This window comes from Gastrolobium bilobum, unplaced genomic scaffold (genome assembly GCF_033153095.1).
Source record: "Gastrolobium bilobum isolate Gb01-03AN ecotype WA unplaced genomic scaffold, APGP_CSIRO_Gbil_v1 utg3625, whole genome shotgun sequence".
Classification (NCBI taxonomy): domain Eukaryota; kingdom Viridiplantae; phylum Streptophyta; class Magnoliopsida; order Fabales; family Fabaceae; genus Gastrolobium; species Gastrolobium bilobum.
The window spans coordinates 58,116-67,368 of record NW_026899438.1 but is presented as its reverse complement, the minus strand read 5'-3'; the positions used below and the strand labels follow the sequence as shown (position 1 = coordinate 67,368).

At 35.0% G+C, this 9,253-nt stretch overlaps 1 long non-coding RNA gene across 1 annotated transcript; it reads right to left on the bottom strand.

Moving 5' to 3' along the window:
- Positions 1-5,380: 5,380 nt before the first annotated feature.
- On the bottom strand, positions 5,381-8,298 carry LOC133290457 (uncharacterized). The gene is made up of 3 exons (XR_009748672.1): positions 7,577-8,298; positions 6,291-6,358; positions 5,381-5,544 (listed from the first exon to the last, which is right to left on the bottom strand). It is a non-coding gene; the product is annotated as an uncharacterized LOC133290457 (long non-coding RNA).
- Between the last annotated feature and the right edge of the window lie 955 nt (positions 8,299-9,253).

The following is a 9,253-nucleotide window of genomic DNA, read 5'->3' as shown; positions in this document are numbered from 1 at the left end:
TAATCATGTCATGTGTGTCAATACTATTCTACTGGCCAGAGAAATGCAGGATTTATATACGTCTATTACCCACATCAGTGCAAGATGCCACTTGCACCCACACCCACAAAATCACCATATTGTATGACGCCACATACTCAGGCTTACCGTCTAGATGGAACAACACATGCATGTTATAAGGCCCTTGCACTTAACAGTTCATAATCATTTCAACCATCAAACATGAAAACACATCATGCATAAAACCATTCCCCCATGCGGTATGGTGGAACCAACAATGGCTAAATCGAGGACACGAAAGCTTACCTCGCAAGCTAAGTATCCAATCAAGCTCACACTAGCTCAATGCCCACAAACAGCATAATCATAATCTGTTTATACAGTAATTAATCATCAATAATCATTGCTCAGGATTCCATTAAGTGATTAAGGCTTTCTAACTCATTATAAGTCATTTCATGATGTTTCTGCAGGAGGTATTCGAATACTTCTCGATGAGTATTCGAATACACCTTGCCTCCAGAAAGTATCAGAATACTTTCACTTAAGTATTCGAATACCACAAGGTATCCGAATACTTTTCTCCCAGTATCCGAATACCACCAGGTATCCGAATACAAATACCCCAGTATTCGAATGCTACACAGTATTCGAATACTTACTCAAAGGTATCCGAATACTTTTCTTCCCAGAAAATATCCCAATACTCCTGCAAGGAGTATTCGACTACCAAGGGATAAGTATTCGAATACTATCCGAAAAGTATTCGAATACATATCAGACAGAATGCAAAAACTCGAGCTGTTCACTGCATAACTCCAAATTTAAGTGTTCAAATGCGATTGGGAGTCCAATGACTCCCTAAACAGATATCCATTAACATGTTAGGAACTCAGAAACACAGTCCTTAACTCAAATGGTCCAAGTTTCACTTTTTAATGGATTAAACAAGCTTAAATCTTGAAAATGACAAAGAGGTGATCATGGTATACCTCACGTGCTCAAAACTCCGAAAATGAGACACACAAGGGGCCCTCTACACAGCACCACAACACAAACTTTGCAAAGACACGAATTTGACAACCAAGCTTGCCCCTTTAAGTCAAAATATCACTTCTTGACGCCACAAAAGACATGAACATGGTCTCGGCCATGGTAGTTCATGAACTCAGGCCCCAAACAACACAACTCAGAAGCTACAACTCACAATGAACCAGCACACTCCTTCATAACACTAATTACCAAGGGTTTACAAGGTTAGAGGTGAATAATCTCTCATAAAAGTGGTAACTTGAGAGATTTTGTGAAGAAAAGGAAATGAAACAGTGAAGAAGAAGGGAGACACCAGCTGCTAACCAGCCACTCACGTAGGAGACAAAGGAATTAACCTAGGTCTTTGTGCCACTTCTTATTTATAGTCACATTAAACTTAATCACACTGTATTAGCACTAATAGCTACGCTTATCGTTTTAATCTCAAACTTGAGATTCTGAACCTAGCCATTTTCTAGGAATTGTCATATTTTTATTTTATTTTTCGCAGCACCTTTCCGATACGCGCTTTTACATAGCCATTATCAGTTCTGGCACCAGTTCTCATTATTTTGACCTGAAACTTGTTAGGCTATTCCTATATATTATTTTAGGAATATACCTACACTTATTATAATTTTCCGGGATACTTCATCGGTACGCATTTATACTGTGGAGCAGAACCGGTATCTGCACTTTTCGTCGAAAAAGCGATTTTCAACACTATTAATTACTTACCATAATTATCTAAGTCTTCTCATAATTATTAGGGTCAATTACGGAATTAACTCATTAATCTCATAATTAACTAATTAAATTCCTTAATTAACGCTGCGAGTTCTTACATGTTGCGTGAGGTATGCTGATATATATATATAGATATATATAAGATTTAATGTTTCTAAAGTGAATGTAGATAAGTTATCTACATTTACTCCCAAAACGACGTCGTTTTGGGTTTAAAAATTAAAAAATTATAATAAAAAAAGACTATTATAACCCTGAAATAAATTATAATTACAAAAATACCTTGATTTCCGCCTCAAAACAACGTCATTTTGGGCTCACAGTAGATAAGTTATCTACATTGACTGTAGAAAAAGCGAACCCATATATATATATATATATATATATATATATATATAATTTAAATAAAGAGTTTAACGTTGATGTGTCTTTTAATTTGTGAAATAATTGATGTGTCTGTTAATATGTGGAATGATTGACGTGTTTGTTGATATGTGAAATGATTGACGTATCTGATAATATGTGAAATGATTGACGTGTGTGTTAATATGTGAAATGATTGATGTATCTATTAATATGTGAAATGACTGACGTGTATGATGATCTGTGAAATGACTGGTATGCCTAACAATTCTGGGGTGTACTGTTGAGTCTAAAATTCTGGTGAGTTTATATTCTGGTAAAGTTAATGTGTGAGGTTCAGATACTTTGATGTTCTGATAAATTCGATGGTGAATCGGTTGTATCTTATAGCGAAAAAAGTAATGAATACTAAATATCTGTGATATTTTGTACAGGTAATCCTTAGAAAAAGGGATGCTTTGTAAGTGTGATGAATTGAAAGTACATAATTCAATAAGGTGATATATATATATATATATATATATATATATATATATATATGTATTTATATATATATATGATATGAGTGAATTCTAGTACGAGGCCAATGAATAAAATAGTCGTACAAGTTGAGTGCATTCGATTAATGGACGACTCTGGTGGAATGTGATTAGTTATTACCGTGAATAATTTCAGTCATTGGGTGGTTCCAGCTATTTGTGATGTAAAGATAAGTATATATGTGAGTGTAGGTGTAGGTGTAGGTTTATCTTCTATTTCTGTGATGCATTGTAATGTGTAGATTGAATATGTATGTTTTGTAATATTTAATGTATTTGTTTAATTGATGAATAGTTTTGTGTGATGGTGTGTTTTATTGTTATATGTTGATTTTTATTGTGTTTGTAAATTTTTTTGATAGTTTGATAATTAATGAAATTGTCAGTATTGGTTTTTGAAAAAAGAATATAATAAAGTAATATGAGTATGTCTGGGAATGCTATGATACTTGGAGATATTACTCCGGGAGTATTAGGCTAACGGGAAAAAGGTGGAAACTTCCATAATAACTGTAGCATTTAATTATATGGTAAATTTGTAAGGTTATTGGTAAATAGTGAATGGTTTACTAAGTTAAACAGAGTTGTTTGAAAGTGGTTGTGTGTATACATATTTATTATTTACTGTTATGTTAAGTAATTTAAATATGTTAAGTTGCTTGCCAAACTATAATGATTGCATGTAATTAACCTTAGGGTGTAATATAACTAGATTTGACGGTATTGAAATTTGTATGTTGTGTGCTTGATGTGTGCTGTCGAACCCACGCAAATTATCGAGCTTGATTTTGTAATGAAAGGGCAATCAGATCGTCTGCCAAAGAACCTTCTTAAAATCAGAAACGTTCTATAAAATCAAATATAAAAGGGAAGGGGGATTTTGTTGATTTAAAATTTAAATAAAATCATAATATAAAAAGATGAATTTGAAATTGTAATTTAAAATAACCAACCTAAGGCTATGATTCCTAGGACGTCTTTCCTCGGATAAAAAGATATCAGAATCGTGATTGATGTCAATTGAATCAGAATCATTATTTTCAATTGAGAACCCTCTCTAAGAGATTGCTTAGCGTTTGATCAAATACATGGCTTCTACTCATACAATCATAGAGTATTAGCCCGTTTGACTTAAGGTCATAGGGTCAATCACTCTAATCATCAAATCTGCTGATTAATCCCTTTCCATGATCGCAATCGCGAATCTCAGATTGAATATCCACAATCACACGATATCAATCTGAGTTTGGAAGGGAAATGAATTTGATTTAAAACAAAACGCAGATCCTCAAAACTAATGCATGGAATCCGCTACCCTTAGGTTATTTAAAGGGTTCTTAGCCTCGCATGGCTAAGGAAAACATAATTAAAAATTAAAAACAATAAGAACAGAAGATGAAGAAAAAGGACAAAATTCAATTGAAATTTCAGAGAAAATTTGTCAATCGTCAAACTCCCAAAAATCTGACTGCCGAAGGGTTTCCTAAAGTTTTCCTTAAATATCCATCATTCAAAACGGTTAGGGTTTCACATCTTCGGCCCATACATAAAATAAAAACTGAATAAAATAAAATAAAACATTAAAACATGGCCTTGGGCCCTAAACACATTGGGTCCTAATTTAATTTATAAGTCCAAACGTCAAAATAAAATTCCAGCAAAAACACGTCATCTTGGGCTCGGGTTTAGACCATCTTCCCATCTGAATTGGGCTTCAGTAGCTGATATAACGATTGTAGCCCTTTCAGTTAGCTGCAAAACGCAACAAGAACGGAGTTAATCGGACATCTATAGAGTGAGATATGGAAAAAATACAAAAGTAATGTAAATTTGAAAAATTCTGACGAGAATCAATTAAACCCAATCAAAATCTAGAATTCTGATTTGACCCAAAAGACCTTTGTTTAATTCAAATAAATCCTAAAAATACCAACCAAAAGTAATAAATAAGTGTAATAAAATATGTGTTATTAGTGCTGTATGTCTTGTCTGAAAATTGTATGCGTAATCTATATGTTTCTATTGTTCTGTGTGTGCTGACCAATTATACAGGAAGTGAGCTTTAGAATGGGAGATTATTCTATAAACTTAGAGTTTACTGGAATTTTAAATCTCACCCCGCATTATGGGGACATATTTTAGGTGCTTTCTCGGACGACGAGTGTAACAGCCCATTACGTACCGGTAATGTTATCATTGCATATGGTATTAAGCGCAATTACAATCACAGTAATTGAGTTAATTAAATTACGGATAATGTAACACCCTCCCTTGTATGCATCCAAGAGAGTTGTTTGCTAAGCAGAATTAGAGTTCGTTCTTCACAATTTTATGTACTGAAAAATCATTTTGACGTTCCTAATTAAAACACATAGTTGAAATCGGTTTACTTACAAAAATCAGAGTACTTTCAAAATTCTTAACTTACTGAAATTATTATTTTTCCTGGCAGACGTTGCTGTCTTGCAAAATCCGTATAAAATCCAGTTTTCAAAATTCCCTTGTAACGTTTACATAATTTGAAAATAGACACGTGGGGCTTCGCGTGCATATAAAATATAAGCGAATCGGAGGTCTGTAGCCCCACTAAATATAACTCGTAAAGTGCTGGTTAAATCTGTTTAGAAAATCAGCATTCAAACCTCAGAAATTTTTTTCGCAAAGCGTTTCAGGAATTTGTTTTCAAAATACTTGCTGATCACAAAAGTCTTAAAAACAATAATAAAATCATAATTCAACAGTAATCCACACTACTCAATTTAATACAGTCATTCATCAAATAACAGCAATAGTAATAGTCCATACAGCAGCACATAACAACAAATATCCATATAATCATGTCTTCCAATGCTCTTCCGTCCTCCTGCCATTTTGTAAAAATAGCAGCCCCGAAGGGGTGAGAAAAATCCCAGTAGTGTGGCAACAGAACCAGTAATGCAACAATATTAAACTAAGCACAAAATTATAAACAGTCACATCAACATTTCATTTTCCGTTAACATATCATTGTGCGTATATAACGCCATCATTACGCTCATAGCACCTTCGTGCGCGTACTAACATTTCATAGTGCGTATATAACGCCATATTCATCATAATGCGTATATAACGCCTTCATTGCGCTCTTAGCACCGTCGTGCGCGCACCATCACAGTGGATATTCCATAATGGCTCCCATAAAGGTGAATTCCAACTGTGGACCTATGCGGACTGAAGCCAAGTGTCCCCTTCCCTGGTACCGAGGTATGCCTATATGATGCGTTCTCAAACGAATGCATATTTATATAGATATTATTATTAGCCAATGCAACATGAAATTTATGCACGTATGCCATGTTATGCTGTCACACACAAAACAGAAAAACAGATGCGGTATGATGTAAAGTGCATGCTTATATCATCATCATCATAAAATATACTTCATGTACTTTGGATGCCATACTGCCACGCCATCATTTCTTTTCATGACAGAGTTACCATCATAACATTTCCATAGGCAGAATACTTTCATCATAAATAACAGGATAATCATTAGTCACATGTGAGCAACAATTCACAACTTCATACACTAGTTAATAGTCACATTAGGTAATACCACCTAACACATACCTGTGACGTTTACAACTTTTTAAACAACGTATCACCAATTCAGTCCACTTTCTTAGAAGTTCGCGGACCTAAACAAATGCATCACAAATCAGAATTTTATCTCACATTATTCCTATGTGTTGCATAAAATTTTCATTCCTCTAGACCCCTTTATTCTCATTCGTTTATCATGGTTCTTTTACTACCAAATTTATGTCTTCAAATAATTTTTATTTATTCATAACAGTGAAAGAAATCCAACATTTCCCAAGCACACCAATTCGGGTTTCAATACTAAAACAAGTTCATGACATTTTATTCACAAATTTAACTCCAAAAGACCAGGGGTGCGCTAAGGAGGACCTAAAACATGATGTCCAACTAAGCTTAATTTATACAAGGTTTGATACAAAATATAGTCCAGCCAAAGTAGTCCAACACTTTAATAATTATGCTCACCTAAATCAATGGTACTACTAGTTAGAACTTCATTCATATTATCTATTATTTAAAGGAAATTCCCATTAATTAATAACATATTACCATAATAAAATCCTAAGTCCCCAACATATACCAATTCGGTTTTCATAGAATAAAAACGTTCAGGATTTTATTTAAATAGCCAACCCCACTAGTTACCTTGTCCTAATATAACAAACCGCAAACTCAACAATGGAGATTTATTCCAAGCTCCCAACAACAATCCTTGGTGTTGGAGACCACCAAGGCCAAATGTTTCAAGCATGGCAGAATTTCAAACAAAAGAGACTATGTTTCAGCTAACAAACTACTCTCTATGCGTGTGGTCACAAGCCTCAAACGGTTCAGTAGGGTAGGATCAAGAAGAGGAAAATGGCAATATCCATCTTCCATGAACACTAATTCAGTTTTACCAATTCCTTACCCTAAACAATTTCTGTCTTCAAATTATTTTACCAACATGCATAGCTAAAGATTCCAACACATACATAAGTGGTTTAGGCTAGTGACTAGAAGTCACAATTGTCCAATTATTTAATCTCTTTTACAAAACCAATGGTGCACTAAGGCTTGTAACGTGCTGCCCCCTAATTCAATACATGAAAAACTTAATTACTCTGGTTAATTGACAGGAAGTCCAACAATTGAGAGAAGAGCCCTTTTTCCCATTTCACAATTAATTTGTAACTAAATGCAAGCACTACACCTAGGCTACACGGCTGGACCATAAATAAAGAAGACAAAAAAAAAAACATATTTACATTCTCCTTGGATGCATGTACTGGTCGAATGCAGGGGATAAAGAAAAATCTTGGGAGTTCACTTACATTTACTTGCATCGACACCCAAGACCACAATTGACCGAGGAGCAGCCCATCCTCTTCCTATGCTCCATGACTAGCGCTTGGGACAAGATAGAAAGGGGAGAAAGCTAGATTAAAATCAGAACATATGCATGAAATGAAAGGAGAACTCAATCAGAAGGACCCTAAGGTGCGTTGGACAAGGAAGGAGCAATTACCTCACCTCCTTAAGGGGGACCTTTGGTCGAACAAGAGGAAAAGAATAGAGACTGACTCAAGTTGAAATCAGCATGCAGTGGCAAATCTCCCTTAAATCGAAGAGGGAAGGGTGACTTGAACATTGAACTCTTCACTTAGGAATACTCACGGTTTTGTGCAGCAAAGGGAGGTAGGCGGTGCTTTCTGACTTGAACCAAGAGAGGTCTCCATCAAATCGTGAGGGGTGAAGGTGAACTCCGAGTTAGAAAACGTAATACTTCCACCGTTGCTGCAACACGGACAAGCAGGGAAGAGAGTTAAAGAGACTTGGGAGCCTGCCCTTTCTCAATGAACTCACGGTCAGTGTGTCATTGGTGGAGAGAATGAAATGGACATGCAACTGGGCAGTGTGGAGCTCAATCGGCGGTGTGAGGGAGATAGACTCAGTTGGGGTTTGGGACATGTTTTGATCCTTGTATCTCTTTACTTACGGTTTATGGAGTAATGTTGTCAATGGGATGAGCCGAGAGAGAAGGGAAAATTTTGGTTAATTGGCATTCTGAATTGTTAACTAAGGTCACAACCCATGCACCTCTGATCAGCGCTCTAGAGGATTGATTTGGGTGAGGTGGAAATTTTCAGCCAATAAGACTAGAGACATGAAGAATGGACCAATAAAATATCATGCATGTTGATTTCCTTATAAGATAACCAATGGATAGTGTAGAGAAATTTTAAGGCTGAATGGGGTCCACCCTCTAAGTTTGGGCCGTGGCCCATTGCTAATGAACGGGGTCTAATTTATTTTCCTATGGCTCCTAAATTTCATGTAATTACTAGGTATCTTCTAGGGTTTTATTAGGAGAAGTAATTAAAATTAAACCTATCCCACACCTACATGTAGTTCAATTTCATGGTATTACCCCACACTCCAATTGCGATTTAAATAATGCCTCAACAATTATCCTCCCACGTGATCACTAGGTAATAGTCAATGTTTTTACGTTCAAGGTAATTAAAAGTACTAAAAACTCAAAATTAACTTATCCTATCCTCTTTGCTAGTACTTCAATTTTCCAAGGTACTTACTTGCTCAAGATTATAATTCACATAAATTTCATGGATTAAAATAAATCTACCCTAAATAAATATACATATATATACATCGAGTTCTAAGCAAGCTTTTATGTTCCTAACTACAATTTACATAATTTCCTAAATTAGCGGGATGTTACAGATAAACTTTTTCCTTTATTAAATCTTCATTGTTAAACAATAACTCATTTTCGTAACTAATTAAAACAATGCCATAATTGTAAATGCAAAACTCGCGGAAGCATAAAACATACTAATCATCATCTCTCTAAGCAATACTATTTATTTTAGATTTCAAAAAACATATTTTCAAAATTTTACACAGTGGTAATCGAGTACCATTTTTGGGTAATCGATTACCAAAGTCTCCAATATGAGACAGTAGCCAATTTTGGGCTCCCAGTTTTG